This window comes from Tasmannia lanceolata, unplaced genomic scaffold (assembly GCF_043159265.1).
Source record: "Tasmannia lanceolata isolate RefF3 unplaced genomic scaffold, GAP_Taslan_0.1 ptg000048l, whole genome shotgun sequence".
NCBI classification, from domain to species: Eukaryota; Viridiplantae; Streptophyta; class Magnoliopsida; order Canellales; family Winteraceae; genus Tasmannia; species Tasmannia lanceolata.
The window spans coordinates 3,712,514-3,732,738 of NW_027518725.1; the positions used below are offsets into that span (position 1 = coordinate 3,712,514).

Genomic DNA, 20,225 nt, shown 5'->3' on the forward strand with positions numbered 1-20,225 from the left:
TGATTTTATCCTAGAAAGGGAGTGAAAAATGGAGTGACTGCTTAGCCGGTAAAAAGTAGATAGGAAACATACTTCATAGTTAGTGGGACGTCATGGGGAATATCAGCGCCCTAACCTCATTTCGAATGAACTTCATTCAATCTAAAGAGACAAGAGTATGTCACTTCACTTAAATTTAGGGGCATTTTAATCATGTAACAAAGTTTAGAGTTTATTCCATCCAAAAAAATACAAAGTTTAGGGTTTAAGCTTATATGATGCATTCCAACAACAAAAAAAAACATTCCTTTGTGTCATTCTGTGCATTTAAATATAATAAATAACAATATGCATTCATCAAATAATACGAATTCCAACCTTATAATCCAATGCAAGAATCAGAAGTTCGAAGACGTGTAAATAAATAAAAACTCACGCCATAAATTTGCCATGCTTTTCCATTAGGGTTTAGGGTTTGGGGTTTAGGGGTTTGGGGTTGAATGTTGGGGTTTATGGTTTTGGGTTTTAGGGTTTCGGGTTTAAGGTTTAGGGGTTAGGGGTTAGGGTTTAGGGTTTAAGGTATAGAGTTTAGGGATTTTGCTAGGGACTATCATAAAAAAAAGCATTTTGTGGCTAGCTGTTGCATGTGAGAGTAGCCACCTCGGATGAATAAAATGAATAAGACAAAATCTGCTAAAAGTGAGCATTTGTGGTTGCTCTCATATGCAACTGCCAGCCACGATGTCCCAAGCAAATCCCTTATAAGTTATATCGAGAAAAAAACGAATACTAGGGATTTTGAAGGTTCTATGAACTCTCGCAAATTGTTTGTGATACTTGGTCATCTGGGCTTTGAATGTGTGGACATCTAAGCTACTATGGACTTTATGCAAACTTCGATGAAAACTTTAGATCACGTGGGAATTGAGGACATGCGGTAGTTGTCAATCACGTGCGGGGCCTTGTAATGGATGGGGTCAAAATACAAAAATTGAACTGATAGTACAATATCACCATCTGATTAATTGGCTTCACTAATATGGGTTAAAATTTTAAAATAAATCAGGTAGTCTAAATCAAGGTTTGAAGGTCGCAATATATAGGCCATATCAGAAAACGTCCTATGTCGATATATCGGCTCATATATGAGGAATATTCTGCAATATTACCAAATATTTCTGATATATCAGCATATCGGAGGGTGCTGATATCGATATAATTCAGTATATCGGCCGATATATATTGATAGTTATAACATCTACATTCAACATACAAAAGTCTATTAATTAGATTGATAAGTCAATAGAATTTTACCCTCGGGTTCATCTAGCACAGGGTATATATCATATAAATGATTGGGCTAATGCGCAGTTAACCAAAACGGGCAGTTGTAGTTCACCTCAGGCCTCAAAAAGTTAAAAGTATAAACCACGTGATTGCTAAGATTCAGTTGAGCTCCAACCGTGTCTTTTTTACCCTACCCTTCTCCAGCCTTGGCACTTTGGCAAAGCCTTTATTGTCACTCAGTCCAAAGTTTCATTTACAAAGAAATCACTAACAATACATACAAAAAAATAAAACGAAAAATTCAAACAGAATGAAATTTGACTACCTCCATCTGCAAGACCATGTTCATCCCCCAAAATTAACCAACAGAAAAACCAACAAACCATAAGCTTAATACCCAAATTGCTCAAAAATTATGAAAGGAACTAATAGGCAGAGATCAAAAATTCAAAATAGCCTCCAAAGGGGGGAAATATCAGCTTTGTACTTCTATTATTTAATATTGCCACCATCAAAACCAAAACGTGTTACATGGATGTTTTGTAAAACACTCGTTTACTGCCTTGGTAATTTTGCATGCCCAATTCGATATTTCCACCTAAACCCTTACTTAACGCAAAATCAAGGGGTGGCTTCTGCCTTTTATACAATATGAATGGGCAATATTTTATTTCTTACTAAATTCTTTATGGGATTTGTTAGAGTTAAATTTCAATTTCCTGAACAATTTAACTGTTAACTTTGTGTTCTTTATTCGAGAAAAAATGTTCCAAAATTATTCAACTGGAAATTCTCCATGAGAAATCTTTTATATTTCTACTTGAATAAAATTGGAATTTTAGTTGGGATTGAATTGTGTAACATTAATTCTAGATGCCCTGACTATCCTATAACATCAAGGTTTATTTTTCGATCATTTTACTATAGATGCTGAATTTGATTTTTTTCTCCTCACTTTGCAAGTTTGGGTTAATTTTGGTTCAGCACTGTAATAATTGACATGAAAAATGCTATTTGATAGTGTATACGATAGATCCTGATCGTGTGATTATAACCATCGAACTATCCACATAAAATTTATGTATGCAATTCTTTGCTTTTGTCTAGCGGTACAGAATGGCTTCGAAGGGTATGATTTCCGAGCTCGACAAGGGAGAGAAACTAGACGGTAATAACTATGATATGTGGAGATGTAAGATGACCTACGTTTTGCATGAACAAAAGGCCTCCTGTACTCTGAGTAGGACTATGATTCAACCCGTGTCAGACAAGGGTGAGCCGGTGGTTGATGATACATATGAGTAGACCTGGCAAACGGGTAATCCGCGCAGGTACGGATACAACCCGTGCGGGTACGAGTACCGGTGGGTACGGGTAAGAAACACCAGCACAGGTACGGGTAGCCTTTCATAAACCCGGAACCCACCTGGGCAAGTACGGATGTACCCGCGGGTAACCTGACAAATTTAAAGAAGAAATTATATATATATATACCAAAAGAAATTATATGATGAATGGGTGTATGAACACATAAAGGTGGTACGATGGATGTACAAGCCTTGATATTTAATCCAACAGCATCTTCTTAACAAGTCAGCTGCTGTTGGATCAAATATCAAGGATGGGATGATGAGTACGTACATGTTTATACGCCCATTCATCATACAATTTTTCATTTACTTTAACAAGTGTTTGTTTTGGTACAACCAAAGATACCAGTCACATAGTCTGATTGCTCTGACTTTGTTTTGTTGGCCCACCCACATAGTCTAGTTTTTACTGTTTAGTGTTTATGCCATAAGAATAAAAAGTTGAAAAGAGAATGGCGGGTAACCAGGGGGCACCAACGCTCGACCCAGACCCACCCGCGGGTCATGAGTACGGGTTGGGTGCGGGTGTTTTTTTTCGCGGGTAATGAAATTGGTACTTGCACCCCTGCGGGCCGGGTGTACCCGCAGGTACGGGTCCCATTTTGCCAGGTCTACATATCAGAAATGGTATGAGGATGACAGAACCGCTAGGTACCGTTACTTAGTGCTATACATGATGACCTTATCACCGCCTTCGAGATCCATGATAATGCCAAGGGCAGGTGGGATGCACTTAAGACTCGATATGCATCGGTGACAGCCAATAAGCTTAGAGTCATGGTTATGCAGTTACAAAACTGTAGGATGGAAGAAGGTTCGAACGTTTGTGACCATCGATCTGCCAGTTGACAGTTGTCGATGATGTACTCAATGACGAGAAACAAATTCGTGTCGTTATTAAATCCCGTCCCCCTCTTGGGTAATGATTAAAACTCTATTGACCCATAACGCCAATGTGAAGAATCTTAATGACCTTAGTTTTTACCTAGAGTTAGAGGCTGAGCGACGTTCTGCCGAGGGTGAGACTCATGTGCATCTGGTAGAGCCTAAGACAGCGAAGGCTTTATCCCCAAGGCAAAGAAAGGGTAAAGGAGGCAAGGGATTTAAGAAAGGGCGAAAATTCAAACTTGAGAAAAAGAAAGACTTTATCCCCAAGGCAAAGAAAGGGCATCAGAAGAAGCGTGCTAGAATTGACAAGTCAAAGCTCACGTGCTTTAACTGAGGTCAGAAGGGTCATTTTGCAAGGGAATGCAAAGAACCGAAGGTATGCCCATTGTCCCACCTTAATGTGAGTAGGGGTGTAAACGGATCGAATTCGGAGCGGATATGGCTATATCCGAATTCGATTACAGTATACACTATCTGAATTCAGATTCGGATTTGACGGATATTTAATATCTATTACCGAATTCATATCCGTCGGATATTGTTCGAATTCGGATATTATCCGTATCCGTTTATCCGGTAAATTCGAACATTTTATTGCAGCACTTTATCTTTTTTCTCCTACTTACTCGAATGAATTTTCTAAACCCTAAAACTAGAACTCTACATTCTCTTCACAAAATTAACTCTCAAACCCTAAAATAAATGAGATCCTCTTCTTCCTTTTAAAACAAAGGAGAGAAAAGGGGGAGGCGATGGGGATGGGGATGGATGATATTGTTGGTAGTGGTCTTTGGGTTTTTCCTTTTTTTTTGTATATGATGGAATGGGTTTGGGTTATTTTGATGGAATGGGTTTGGGCTATTTTTGTTTTTATTTTTATTTTTCTAAAAAGAATATTCACTTTTTTTATAGAAACAAAAGATAGTGTGTGATTACTAAAAATAAATATTAATGATATTATTAATGATAAATAAAAAGGATTTACTTCTCGGATTCGGATGTTAAACGGATTGGATATACCATTTACCAGATTCGCATCCGCTAAGAGCCGGATATCTCATAAACGGATTCGGATAATATCCGCTTGAAACGGATTCGGATAATATTCGCTTTAAACGGATTCGGATGCGGACGGTAATCGAATTTCCGAATGTCCATTTACACCCCTAAATGTGAGTGCTTTAAGTTTGCTCAAAGGTTTTGATAGTTGACCGATGTTGTCCTTATTGGTTTTTGGATTCAGGGGCAACAAAGAACATGACGTGGGATAGGAGTGGATTCGTAGATTTCCATCCAATCGCCAAGGGAGTTCACCATTTATACATGGGAAATATTGTGGCTTAGGATGTGCTTGGAGTCGGCACCTACCACCTTCAAACACGCATTGGCCTCACCTTAGTTCTTCATGATACTCTCTACTCTACTGGCATGAGAAATCTGATTCCGATTTTAAGAAATCTGATTCCGACTTTAAGACTAGTTAGAGATGGATTTGAATTTAAGTTTTTAGGCGATAGGGTTTCTATTCGTAAAAACAATACTTTATATGGTGGGGTTTCATTTGTGATAATTTATTTCGATTGGATTCTATTTGTTCTAATCCATGCATGAATTTAAATATTATACATGAATGAATCATTTAATATTATTGATGCTTCCAAATTGTGGCATCAAGATTGGGACACTTTAGTAAGGATCGTATGTCCAGGCTAGCTAAGGACGGTTAACTTGGACGACTAAATGCCATTGATTACCCCACCTGTGAGTCATGTGTGTCAGGAAAAGCGAGTAGAAAACCCTTCCTAAAAGCTAAGAGAATTGAAAATTTATTAGAAATAATCCACTCTGACATATGTTGGCCTATGAGTGTAAGGGCCAGGAACGGTTCCCATTATTTCATCACTTTTATAGACGATTTCGCCAAATACGATTATGTATACCTTATAACTCGTAAACACGAAGCGTTGGACATGTTCAGGCGCTATAAGTTAGAGGTTGAGAACCAATTAGAGAGAAAGATTAAAATCTTAAGGATTGATAGGGGTGGAGAATATACGTCTGATTTGTTTGATCAATTTTGTATGGATAATGGGATCGTCCACCAAACCTCCATGCCATACACTCACCCAAAAAAATGGTGAGGCAGAGAGGCGGAATAGGACCCTTCTTGATTCCATTATCCATGGAATCGTGAATTAGGGGTGCACAATAGCTCTAAGTCCTATTTTATAATAAGTTATATTTCAAATGATTCCATTATCCACGGAATCGTGAATTAGCGTGACCTCACGATCAAATTCTTGGTGGAAATCATTAACTTTATAATGTTTTAATAATGGCTCACACTCCTTTAATGATCTCTTTTTTTATGGTTACGCAAATAAGACAGTTCATATATGGGAATTTGCTGAGAACTGTTTTCATCTCGTTCGTCGATTGGGTGATCTGCCAGTGATTTTTGCATATCACAGTTTTCATCTCGTCCGTGTGGACCCCGATCCCGAGGATGAATGGGCGAGGGACACGAGATCCCACACCGATCCTCTAAGATCTCCACAATGTGAAGGAGAGCTCTACCAAGGAACTCTCGAAATGGTGCCACTCACAGCATGGGTGGCGATATAAATGAGATACGTCTCGATTCAAGGACTAGCCCAGAACCAAGATGTACCTATAACAAAGAAGAGTCGCCATCCAAGGAAATGGGCCCTAGATCCTATGAAATGCTCTGTTGCAACGGATAACCAGAGATACAAAAGGTCCGTGCCTGGTGACGAATGAGGAAGATCCGAAGAGCACCCCCAATTCGCCCAAGTGCAAGCACATGGTCTCTTATGCAATTTTTAATTAACTTTGAAGAGTTTTGGGCAAAAATCATGTGAAATGGGAACAATCATCCCCGAGAAAACGTCTATCTAAGCATGCATGACCCGGGGATGGGCAAAGAAAATGAACATCCAAATCCTAACAATCGCATGCATAGTTACAGCTAAGCAGATAATGATAGATATAATGAAATAAGGAAAGCACTAAAGATCTATATCTCGACAGATAATCAAGATAAGACAAATGAATAAATGCTATAGCTAAGCAATCAAAGCAGTAAAGTAAACACACTAGCATGCGAGCTTATGTAAGAGATAAGACTAAGAAAATGGCAATCGATCGCATGCTAGAAGAACAAACAAACTAGAATGCATAAGAAATCTAAGATAAGCACACAGCAAGCTAAAATGCAAGAAGGGAAAAGAATCAGAAAATCATCGGTATGCGAGAATCAAAACTACCAGGAAAAAGAAAATGGAACACACGATAGGCTCAGAGGGCGATTCAAAAGGAATCAAGCCCAGCGATCCTAATCTGCTGAAGATTGGACAAGTCTTGCGATCGTCATGACCTATCGTTCGGCTCAGCGAGGACAATCCCTGTAAAGGGGCCACGCTGCGTCGTCGCCCGTCCCAAAACCCGATAAAACGTCGGAAAGCCAATGAAAACCGGAAAACCACGATCGAAATCGGAAATGGGATGAAAAGGAGACTCCGAGTGACCTGGCGATCATCATCCTTGCCCATTTTTGTTTTTGTTTTGAAATGTTTGAAAATATTTGAAAATGTTTATTAAAAGGTTTGACTGGACTTGGGTGGACCCAAGCTACCTACGTACCCTGTGAAAAGGGATCAAGCCAACGTAGTTCGAAACAGCTTTTTCGAAAAATGCTTTTGATGTTTTTGACGATTTTTTGTTGTTTTTGGATTTTTACTATTTGATTTTTATGTGTTTTTGTTTATCCCTTTGATTGAAAGGGGGTTTGGCTCAAGAGGTTGCCGTCCGTCATAGCCTAAACCCGACCAATGTTCCTAAAATCGATGGGGATCCCGAAATGCAAAGAGAATCCCAAGGAGCTTGAGGAGAGTGAACCCGAACGATAGATATGATCCCAACAAAAAAAAACCTAAGGACTGACGGATCTGCCGCTTCGGCTGACTTATTCCCTATGAGACGAAGTTGACTTGACTAAGATGGGTCAAACATTTCGATCAATTTGCTTCACAAGAAACAAAGTCAACCCGTCAAAGCGATAAATCAAATATCTCAAGTGACTCGTTCCTTAAGGAACGAAGCCAGCTCTACCAAAGAGACACAATCTTCTTAACCAACTTGCCCCGTGTGAAGCGAGATCAATGTAACGAAGGTAAGAGACTCGTCGCTGGTCAACTCGTTCCATAAGGAACGAAGTCGATCAGGCCTTAAGTACAAGGATATGATCAAACCCACTAAGAAACTATATTGCCATTGTTAAAAATGTGGTGTCCTGGTGATACTATTGTCAAAACACGGGAGTACAAATACCTACCCCTAAAGGAAATGATTATCATAGGTAGGCCTTCACAGGTGTAATAATCATGTTTCTGCTCAATAATTTGAAAAACCATCAAAGTTATTATGGTTCCCAAAGAAACACTATAACCCACCCAACCGAAAAGGGTCAAGGTAAGATGAATGCCGTGATATTGAGGTAAGAGTGCAATTATCTAAGGGAATGAGGCATAGCGAGACAAATTTTTAGTTCCTTTGTACTTTAGCAATAGCATTACCACACACAGTGCATTCCAACAATGGCATTATATTTATCCAAAAAGTAACTAGATAACAAGGCAATCAAAATTTGTATACGAGGAACCAAGACCTTGAAAGGAGATAAGCAGGTCGACTCACTAGATCATTAGAGCGAAGATCAACCACACGGCATAGGTCGAATAGACACAGAAGAAACTCAGATATCAAACATTACTAGGAAGAATGTTGAATAAAGAGTAAGATGTAGAAGATAGAGGTTGCCCTTCCAGTAGATTATGAAACCTCTACTCATGTATACTCTCAAAAGCAATCATAAAACAAAAATTAGAGTTTTAATGACAGCCAACACAGAGAAAATCTAAACCTCCAATTAGAAATGTAGAAACCCAAATTGAGAGCATTGGAATGAATTGGAAGCCTAGCATCATCATGATAAACAGAATTCTCACTCACACCATGAATGGCATAGAGAGAGAGAGAGAGAGTTACCTGGAGTTGTCAACAAGGTCAGGTGAGGTCTGTGCAATGGACGTTCTCGACAAATTTGATGGCTGTAATATCACAAACCTCAGAAATGGTGACCGTGAATTATAAACATTGCCAGAAACGAAAGAGATTGGAGCCCAAATTCGAGGTCATCGCAAGGTGAAAGAATTCACCAGAGAAGATGGAAAGAGTGTCGGATCTGCAGAGATGCGGCCAGATCTCTTTTTCTTTCCCCTTTTAAACCACCATTGAACGGATTTTTAAAAAAAAAAATAAGCTGCTGATTTAGAGCTTTGGAAAATGAAAGTGATGAGGGGGAGATGAGTGGCGAGATGGATCTGTTAGACGTGGTTTTTAATGGTATCTGGGAAGACAAATGAGATGGGTTTGAAGAAATGGTTCGATGGAAATTGGGTTGAAAAAGACAGAAAAAGGGAAGGTGTAGGAGTGGTGATGGTGGCTGCTAGTAAGGTCGGTCGGATTCCGGCATAATCGCCGGAATCAATGGGGGTTGAGGTGAATGAAATGGGTTTTGGTGTTGAAAATGGTGGAGGTAGGGGCTGCTAGGAATAGGTGGAGAAGGTTACGTGGCCGGCGGAAATAGTGGGTTTACCGGATTTGATGGGGTTTCGGCCGGATTCCGGCGAGGGTTCTCAGAGAAGATGAAATGGAAGAGGGTTTAAATGGGCAGAAAATGGGTTTTGGGGTGAAGAAGTAGTTGGTGAGGAGGATGGGGGTTAGATGTGGAGGAGGAGAGTGGAATGGCAAAGAGGGTTTACCGAAATCTGTTGAGGATGGGTTTGGATTCCGGTGGGTTTTGCCGGATTTCGGCCGGAGAAGATGGGTTTCTAAACAAAGAAAATGCAATGGGCGTGGTTGATGATGATGAGGATGATGGTAAATGGCTGAGATGGAGAGGGTAGGGTCGGTGGCCGGAGCTCCGGTGATGGAAAGTTGCAGAGATGGAGGTGGCGGTTGAGAAGGGTTTTGGAGGTAAGGAATCGTTGGACTTGGGTTCTAAAATAGGGAAAACAATGGTGATGAAGTGGGGAAGCTGGTCGGAGAGCAAATCCCTTCTCCTCTCTGTATTTTTTTCCTCTTTTTTTCTGCGAAAATGGTCGAGCCTCCTCGAAAAATGAAAAGAAAATCCTCCGGTTCACGAGCTCTCCTCTTGGTTTTATATTCAGTTTTTCTTTTCTTTTTTAATCTAATCCCCACCCTCCATTTGGTATCCTATTCTTCTTGATTACCCCTAGCCCTTGATCCTTGTCTTTGCCCTAATGCAATCTTAGAAACCCTAAAGATCTAGAGTCTTCTACTCTAATCCAGCCCTACACCTCACCCTTTTGATCCAACAGCCCATGTTCATTACTTGTAGGGGAAGGAATACTCCTTTTACTAAAATATTCTTAGGGTAAGGTGATTTTACAACCTCCTACCATGAGGCTCTACTTGCCTTTTCTTCCTAACAGGGCACCCATACTTGATTGTTTCACTCCTCTCTCTACCTCCTTCTCCTCTCTGTATTTTTTTCCTCTTTTTTTCTGCAAAAATGGTCGAGCCTCCTCGAAAAATGAAAAAAAAATCCTTCGGTCCATGAGCTCTCCTCTTAGTTTTATATTCAGTTTTTCTTTTCTTTTTTAATCTAATCTCCACCCTCCATTTGGTATCCTATTCTTCTTGATTACCCCTAGCCCTTGATCCTTGTCTCTGCCCTAATGCAATCTTAGAAACCCTAAAGATCTAGAGTCTTCTACTCTAATCCAGCCCTACACCTCACCCTTTTGATCCAACAGCCCATTTTCATTACTTGTAGGGGAAGGAATACTCCTTTTACTAAAATATCCTTAGGGTAAGGTGATTTTACAACCTCCTACCATGAGGCTCTACTTGCCTTTTCTTCCTATCAATGGGCACCCATACTTGATTGTTTCACTCCCCTCTTCTAAAAAGGGAAAATATATATGCCTCCCCTTTCTTCCTCGGACAGCCCTCCTTAGCATATTTTGTTTGCGCTACAGGGGGGGTCTAAGCAAGGAAGGGGAAAGGGCGAATTATTTTCCCCTGGATATTTTTGCAGGGAAATGATATTGACACGCCCCTATTTTGATAATTACACTCTCCTGGCTTGCCTTTTCTCACTTGTGGAGTATTATTTTTTATTTTTTATTTTTAAATGTAAAGACCATTTGGTATTCCTTTAAATCCCAAAACCAGCCGGGTTAGTGAAAATATAAAAATATGACTGTGCCAATATACATCGGAGCCCGAGGGCCAAACAGGGGGGTGCCAACACCAAAAATCTGGAATCCTATGGAAAAACGTATCAGTATTCTTGAAAGTCTATTAATTTCACTTCTATGATCCCAAGTAGTGAAAACAAGTCCTGCTTCAAGATTATAAACCTGATCCATAAAGTTATAATCAAGAATGTCCTTTAACCTTTGCTCAGAAGGTGTAAGCATCTTTGATGATACTTTATATGGTTGTTATGATCTTGAATTTTTCTTTCAAGATAGCCTTGAGACCACATGGTGTCAAGAAGTTCTTGATCATTATCTAAAAGATAACTTTCATTTTCTATTATATGCCATAAATGTTGTTTTCATTCTTTAAGCAGTTCTTCAGTTATTTTTAATAATTCTAAAATTCTACGATTACAAGTCCTATGTTCTTTACATAAGAAAATCATAATAAAGTCCTGGTGTGTGTTCTGTGAATAAATCAGATAAACAAACCCCTACTTAGTACTCAGACCAAGGATGATTTAATGTTCTAAAAAATGTTAAACCAAGTTTGAAGAGAGTCAGTTCTGTTTTAGAATTGGAAATTAGGGATAAGCTGCAAAAGGCATTTTCATATTCAAAGAGATAAGAATATAATATGTGAAAGTCTTTGAAAGAACACTGTTTTGTTTTTTACAAAACTTCCATACTTCTAACAACCCAACAAATGTTTTCCGACTAAACATGATTTTAAATTTCAATTTTTTGAAACCGGAAGACTCATGCGTACAGGTACTCGTCAGTCACGGGTACTTCTTCCCCTCATGGTACTCTTTTCCCCTATAAGACTTTCCCAAGGCCCTTTTGTCTTATAATTGTTCAAAAAAAGGAAAACATCCTCAGAAAAACAAAGTGTGTTCAGAAAAGGAAGAAGTGTAAACTACAAACCAGTATTAATTTCAAAAAGTTTTCATAAATTTTATTTACTCCATGAACATTCAAGTCTTACCCTATCTCATGCAATTCTAAAAATACTGACTAAAACAAATTCAAACTCTATCGTAGTGTGGACCCCGATCCTGAGGACGGTGCCGAGGGACGCGAGATCCCTCCTGCAATCCTCTAAGATCTCCACAACGGAAGAGAGCTCTGCCAAGGAACTCTCGAAACGGATGCCACCCTCACAGCATAGCATGAGTGGCGATATAAAAAGAAAGAGATACATCCTGATCCGGAGCTAGGGCTCGAAATCAAGATATATCTGGAAAATAACTCAGAGTCGCCATCCATGGATGCGCCATGGAACCAAAACAAATGCTCTGTTTGCAATGGATAACCAGAGATACAAAAGGCCCGTGCCTGATGACGAATGGGGAAGGTCCGAAGAGCGCCCCCAATTCGCCCGAGTGCGAACACTTGATCTCTTATGCCATTTATTATTAACCTTGAAGAGTTTTGAGCAAAAATCATGTGAAATGGGAACAATCCTCAAGAGTCGTCTATCTAAGCATGCATTTCCTGAGAATAGAAATAATAAGCACACAAAAAATAAATGAAAGAGGTGCCACCTAATTATTGCTAGGTTATGAGTGACATACCTAATTGGTTTCTAAGTTCTGGTGGACAAACACATGCATGCTACAGCTACAGGTATAGGGTCTGCACAAGAAAGTAACAAAACATAACACAATATACAACATAACAACACAACGAACCTTAAGACTTTAAACGATTTAGCCCGAGTCCTCGGATGGTCTGATGTTCATCCAAAGAAGCCTACGTATCCCCGCCTCCACGAGAATCAAGGCAACGTAGTTCTTCGCGCCTATTCTAAGTTAGGATGCCTAAGACACCTACACCTCTATCTTAGACTCGATCTAAAAGACCGGACTAGTTATTAAAGCTTCTTGAACGATTATTTAAATTCCAGTGAATTGTAGATTTTATGACACCCTATATGCCCTAACTAAATGCGGGTTAGCCCTAGGCTAATGCCGGTGATTCCTACAACCTATGTGTAACTAGGCTGTGTGTCCTAAGGAAAACAATGGGATCACTAGCGCATCCTAGACCTAGTCATCAGTCGGCGATGTGAATCGCCAACTGACCGGACGGAGGCGCTCCTAGCTAGGACAAACTCCTAACTCTAATACAAACACACAACAAGCACACAACAAATCAAAGACAAACCCTAACTCTAAAACCCTCCATCTAAGACAAAGTCCTGACTTTAGAGGAAGATCTTGTTGAAAACAAGGTTTTGAAGGTTTTTGAAGAATGTTTAAAATATTATTTACAAAAGTTTGGCTGGACCTGGGATAAGAATCTCAAGCTGCACTACGTACCTCGTGAAAGATGATCAAGCCAACGTAGTTCGAAACGAACTCTCAAACTACGCTTCTAAAAGAAACACTCACACTTCGGATTTTTTAAGGTTTTTTATATTTTCAAATGTTTTTTATATTTTTAAAGTTTTCAAATGTTTTTGAGTTTTAAATTTCTAATGTTTTTGGATTTTAAAGTTTTTGACTCTCTAATAACACTACCGAGTCAAAGACTCACTCTAAAAGAGGAGGCCACTCTAACATGAGGCTAGGTAAGCCTCCTAAAGGGGAAACTCTCTCTCCGAGACACAAATGACGTAAAAAGGAAATAGAGACCCTGTGCATATTTGGCAAAGGTAAAACACACAGCCGGGCCGGACAGCTGCCTAGCCCTAGGGTGCAACAAATGTGCAACCCAATACCCATAAGGGTAGGGGTATGCTGCCAAGCCGAGTAGGGTGTTCTCCCAAAACCAAACGACGCACAAAGAGGAGGTTTAGCAAGAGAATGAGACTGGGCAAGTCTCCTATATACAAAGGAGGGGTATGCTACTTGGACTGAGCAAGTCCCGTAAGGATGGGCTTGGGCTAGCGCCTTCATCGCCCTCGCAATGAGAGGGGATTCTAATATCTAAAGAAATTTAACAGAAATCTATAAGACTGTGTTAGTCTCTAATCAAAGTGAAGAAAAAGGCTACCAGATAATCGCAAATTCCATTCTATTCTTTAAAAAAAAAAATCAAGTGCTAAGCAAAGAAGAATTTTCAATTAAAAAATACACAACCTATAGCAATCATAAAATGATAAACAACATAAATTAGTCCAGACCAGCCGCTTGATAGCCTAATAAAGCAAAAACAATATCGAACACTTCTATGCCCAACCACAAACACCACCCCAATATGGGGATGAAATCAGATGATGCTAAAGTAATCATCTGATATCATAATACACATGATAATATTTCTAATCCCGCCTTGAAATCAAACAGTACTCATGTCGATAATATCGAATAGAGTAGTCATCTGATCTCCTTCTTTCCTAAAACAATTTATTTTAATAATAAAGAAGAGATGAATATAATAAGTTTTCAAGATAATCTCACCTGAACAGTCCATTCATAACCACCTTTAGAACCTAACTCAAGGCTTAAGATAAGAAGAGTATTAAAAATATCAACAGATTATACAAATATATTCAATGATATTCCCAATTTATAAAAAATTTAGTGCAAAACATAGTTAAAAAGTGGACAGATCCAAGTGCGAAGCGGTGAGCCACAAAACATAAAGACAGACTCCAAGTAACCTTATCATTGCCCAGAGAAGGGTTCTTTTTTTTAATTTTAAAAAAAATGGTTAAAAGAAATCCAAAAGGTTGGGTAGGCCTACTAAACAAGAGAGGGGAGCGCTACTTGGATTGAGCGAGTCCCCTAAGGATGGGCTTGGGCTAGCGCCTTCATCGCCCTACATGAACAGATGGGTCTCTTAACTTTAAAACCTCATGCTATACTAGTGATTCGCTAAAATGGAGTCAAATAGGAACACAGATTTTTCTTGAATCACGCCTAGTGATTCACCCCCCCTTATACATTCGAACCACGCCTCTTTCCTAGCTCGCCTTATCTGTCATTTCTCGGCAGATTTTGCTGAAACTTTACGGGGACCTCGGTGGGACCCTAAGCCACCTCAGGGTTTAATTTATGATCCCAACTCACTGATTTGAGGGGGTTAAGCATAAAACATGGAGGTGCAGGGCACGGTCAAAATGGGGTGTCTACACGTAGACTTTATTATTCATTTTGCCAAGAACTTGGAAGCATTTAATAAAGCATTTAAAAATGCAATTAAATTCCAACTTGACAAAATCAATAATGTCATTTCAAAGACAACTGATAATCTTGATAAAGTTTTAGAAAACTTTGATTATCTTAAAAATCTTGTTATTGACACTTCTAAGAAATTAGCAAAGTCTAATCAAGAAATTGCTAAAGTTCTTAAGAACATAGATCTTAAATCAATTAATTTTGATTTAAAAACTTTATTAGATTCTAAGATATCTGATATACCTCAAAAATCAGATTTTCAAAACATGAATTTAAAATTTTTAGATCTCCCAAACAGATCTGAAATTAAAATCATGTTGGTATCTATAAAACCAGATAAGATTCCTGAATTTCCTTCGAAATCATAAATCAAAAATCTGTTCGAATCTATTCAGGCTCCGCCGAAATTGGTAGAAGAGGAAACTTTACGATTCCTTAAAATCCAAGCCGATAAATTCGAAGTTGATATCAAAGGTATCAACGAGAAACTTGAGAAACTCAAAGAATACGTTCTAGGATGATGCAAAATCAAGAATGGGATTCTAGTATTGAGACACTCAAAGAAGATAAGGACGCCAAAAACTTACTCTATGAAAAATATTTCGATCTTGACAAAGGTCTAAGAGTCGAAAATGCTGGTTCTTCTACTGATAAATATTTATTCAATTTTATGAATTTATTATTCATATATCTTGATAAATTTTTGTCTATGATGAAAATCATAGGACATTATGTAAATTTGATTTATATAATGAAAACCTAGTCATCAGTGCAGGAACTATTAAGCATACTCTGCTTGATACCGAAGATTTTGAAATTCACATTGCTGAATTATTAAAACTCGGTTTAATCAGAAAGAGTGATTCTCCTCATAGATCTCCTGCCTTTATTGTACGCAATAGAGCAGAAACTATTCGAGGAAAATCTAGGATGGTCATTAACTATAAAAGGTTAAATGACAATACTATCAGAGATGGATACAACCTTCCTGATAAAGAACAATTACTTAATCGAATTCAAGGAGCTCAGTTCTTCTCTAAATTCGACTGTAAATCTGGTTTCTTTCAGGTAGCCATGCATCCTGATAGTATACAGTGGACTGCATTCACTTGTCCGATTTGTTGTTGAACGGATTGGTTTCTTTCATAATCATTAAATCTTGAGAGATGCTTCCTTGAGGATTTTTTTTATTTGGCACGGCCCACTTGAGAGCCTTATCGTTTTCTACCACCGTAACTTTCTCCTCTTTCCCTTCATTCCTCTTCTCCCTTCTCTTCTTCCTTCTTTGATTTCCCTTTCTTCTCTTCGCTTTTTCTCCGTCTACCCCCATCGCCTTACTGCCCAAGTTGCCTCCCTCAAGTCACCTATCACATATGCACACAAGTGCAGCCCACTGTCTTTCACCACCATTATTTCCCTCTTTTATCCTATCTCCCTCGCTTTTCTCTTGTGCTGCCGCTAGCAAACCCGGTCACTTTCCTTCATACGATCAGTTTATCAGCTAATCCACTGCGTTGTTTCTGAACAGATGGGACTTCAGATCAACATCTCTTGTGCTGCCGCTAGCAAACTCGGTCACTTTCCTTCATACGATAAGTTTATCGGCTAATCTACTGCGTTGTTTCTAAACAACAACCTATAATTCAGCAGGTTTGGCTGTATTTTCTCATCCTTTTCCCCCCTCCCACAAGCCCTCTTCTTCTCGATGAACAACCAACTGTTATAGCTATCGTTATAGGTACTGCTCTGGAAAGAACCCATGAACCCTAGATTTGTATCATTTTTCTTCAAAAAACCTTTTCATAAACTATTTTCTGAGTTTTTATATGGTGGCCGACCGTCAAGTACGGTCAAAACGAACCGCCCTTGATATTTGATCCAACAGAATCCCACTTTTTAAGATGCTGCCGATGGATCAAATATCAAGGGTGGTACTTTTGAAGTACCACCTTCACATGACTTGACGGTCGGGCATCATATAATTTCTCCTATTTTCTACCTTGGGCTAATCTTCCCCGAAAACGAGGAGCAGGGAGGTCTGATCAGTTAGGCCTTCCTAAAATTCGTTTAGATAGCTTCTGTTTCCTTTATGTTTTCTATTGGTGGCTTGGGTTGTTGCCCCATTTCGTTCAGTTAGTGAGTTTATTTCTCTTATTTTCTTTCTTTGGGTTTGAGGCGAGGGAAGCTATGTCCCCCTTTTGTATCCTTCTTCCGATAATCAATAAAATGAAGACTCTGGCCTGGGAAAAAATTATTTATGACATCCCTTCTTGATATCTCTCATAAGTCTATTTTTTTAACGGAATCATTCCTATAGAAAAAAAAAGAAATAGTGTAGCATTCTCGACCCAACTAGGATATCAAAACATTACTAAACTTAAGATTGCATTATTCAAAAAACTACCCCAAGTATCGACATGAGCCTAGTCTCATTCATGTCCACCAATAGGACTCCAATGTTTGACATATATCTCCACCCTATAATAACTTTCAATCAGTTTTGACATGTGATAATTGCCCCTTACATACTAGCCATTATGTAATATAGCTATTTTCAACTCCATAATAAAGACCAAAATCAATATATAAAACGTAGATATTTTCAACTCCATAATAAAGACCAAAATAGATATATAAAACCTACAGGTATTTTCACTCAGTTACAGAAATAAGACAAAACATGTACATGTACCAAACAAAAGCTGACGTTCCCTTTATTCTGGAGAGTGAAATTGATTTGTGACATATGCCACAATATAAGTAAACAAACAAGATAAATTCCGCATGCAATACACATGAATAATTTCAACTTGTAACAGATAAGAATGTAAGATATATATATATATATATATATATATATATATATATATATATATATATATCCTTTGCATGATAATTGGATCTTGTGCCAAAGAAGAATATGTGTGAACATATGACAACAAAAATATGAAACACAGACGGTTGATGAAAATAAGTGCAAAGTAAGATATACGTAACCCAAACAACAAATGCCCATCATTCTATATTATAGGATAGAAGGTAGTGGCACAATTTAATGAGGATATAACAATGTGATTTATAGTTTTTAACTTGCGAGCCAGAAAATATTAAAGTCGGACTGTTTTCTATAGGTGTGTGCATAAACTTATGACAACCATTGTGTGCCTTTGACTGAATTATTATCACAAATATAAAATGTGCAAGCCTATAAGACAGCAGCTATAGACCTTTGACCAAACCAAAGTTACAACTACAAGTGCATAACTCATGGGACAGCAACTATGTGCTTTGGACAAAAAATAAAAAATAAAAAATCATAACCATAGAGTATATAGGATCAGCAGCACCAAGTTCATGACAGTCAAGGTGTTCAACTGAACTATATCAGTCAAAAGGAAACTATACAGAGTTAATGAAGATTTACAAAGTTTTAATGTTGTGTCAATTTCCAAATAATCCTAAACACAATAAGACTCAATATTTTTGTATGATGTACATAATCACTACCTACACGCATGATGAGATGAATCAATGAGAAAACCTGAGACATAAATTCGAAGAAGAATACAAGGCAAAACCTTTGAATTATAAGTTATCTATATAGACAGAGATCAAGGAATCACTATAACAAGTGATATATGATTATTATTTTTTTAGAAATGGCTACAGAAACAATAGGATAATTTGAGGAAAAATAAGTTTTTTTTTTCTACAGAAATCTCAAACAAAAAAATTTATACACAAAATTTATTTCTATACCAACATATTGAATTTTCATTCAGTGTTTCCTGAAGAATCAATGCTAATTCGAGCATAAAACTCTATAAATATCATCACATAACATGTATAAACCAATTCTTTTAATGGTATCACTCTGTATTCACCTTTTATTCACAACTTAATTCTATTCTATCTTAAGATCAGAGACATAATGAAGCCTATACACGAGGCAATTATAAGAAACAGATTAAAAGAAGGCAACTTGAAAGGAGAAATGAAAATATTACCTGTTTACTTGTTTATCCTTTGATTTTTCTTTCGCTCATCTACAGCAGATCCTCTTGACCTTCAATTCTGATTGCAAGGAGTAAAGGCGAAATGTGTTTTTTTTTTTTAATCAAAAGAAGGCGATGCTCAAGACTCCTTCTTATCCTCAGATCTTTAAATTGATTTTTTTTTTAGTACAGCTAACAAAAAAAAAGCCCCGATTTGCAAACAATGATCGAAACTCCAAGAAATTGCAGAAAGGGACTAATTCTGACTAATGAAAAATCAAATCCACATAGATCTGTGCTGTGTAAACCAAAGGTTTGGACATAGATTTAGGATTTAAAGAACAAAAACCTCAGATCTAAGGTTTAATGGTCTAGAGCTAGGTTAATCAAGAGTGATTATTTGAGAAGAATCCAACCGAAGCTCAGGCAACTTTGCCGGAAAAACTGGCCATAGAAGAAGGGGTTTCAAGAGTAGATCTAGGATTTCGACGAGGTCTGAGAAGAAGAAACGAGATAGAAAGGATTAATGGAAGAGAAAAGGAAGGTTGATGACCGGCCGGAGCTTGACCGGAGCTATACCGGAATCCAGTGAAATCTAACAGAGAAGATGATCGGAAACGTATAAGAGTTAGGGTTTGGATCTGAGATCAACAATATAAGAAGAGATTTTGTGAAAAACAAAGTAACATGAGGGAGAGAGCTAGCTGAAACCTGGTTGGAGCTTGATCGGAGAGGAGAAGAACTTGATCGGAAAATGAAAATAGCAAGGGTTTGGAAATTTAAGAGGAAGAAAATCTGAGATTTTAGGTTTGAATCAAAGGAAATAAGATGATGATGAGGATTCTAAAGACCATGAAACCAGATTCCAGTGAAATTCCGGCGGGATTACCGGAGAAGGTGGCCGGACCTCTCTCTCTTTCTCAGATCTGCTCTCTCTCTCTCTCTCTCTTTTCTCTCCCTTTCTCTCTCAAAGGAAAACGAGAGCTTCTTTTTTTTTCTCTCTTTTTCTTTAAAATGAGCTCAAATGGGTATTTATAAGCACTTTTTGAAATTGATATATGCACTCTAAATGGATGAGGCGCGCGGAAGAATTGATAAAGCGCGCCTGCCATTTTTGTCTTACTAGGCTCATGCACGGCCTACACAGGATAAGTTCACCCCCCTCTCAGGATACATTCGCCTCCCTTCTGAATTTATACTACAACACTTCTTGAGTTCGCTCGCTAGGCAAACGCGCTCGGATTTCCACGAAATTTCGTGGGGAGCTAG

The 20,225-nt window shown here is 38.3% G+C and overlaps 1 protein-coding gene across 6 annotated transcripts in view; it reads right to left on the minus strand.

Moving 5' to 3' along the window:
• Nucleotides 1-19,960, minus strand: part of LOC143864482 (serine/threonine-protein kinase/endoribonuclease IRE1a-like) — a 35,608-nt gene extending 15,648 nt beyond the window's left edge. For all 6 annotated transcript variants that reach the window (XM_077375410.1, XM_077375412.1, XM_077375411.1 and 3 more), the window contains exon 1: nucleotides 18,969-19,960. The gene's annotated coding sequence lies outside the window, so the exon portion shown is untranslated. The remainder of the gene's footprint in view (nucleotides 1-18,968) is intronic.
• Between the last annotated feature and the right edge of the window lie 265 nt (nucleotides 19,961-20,225).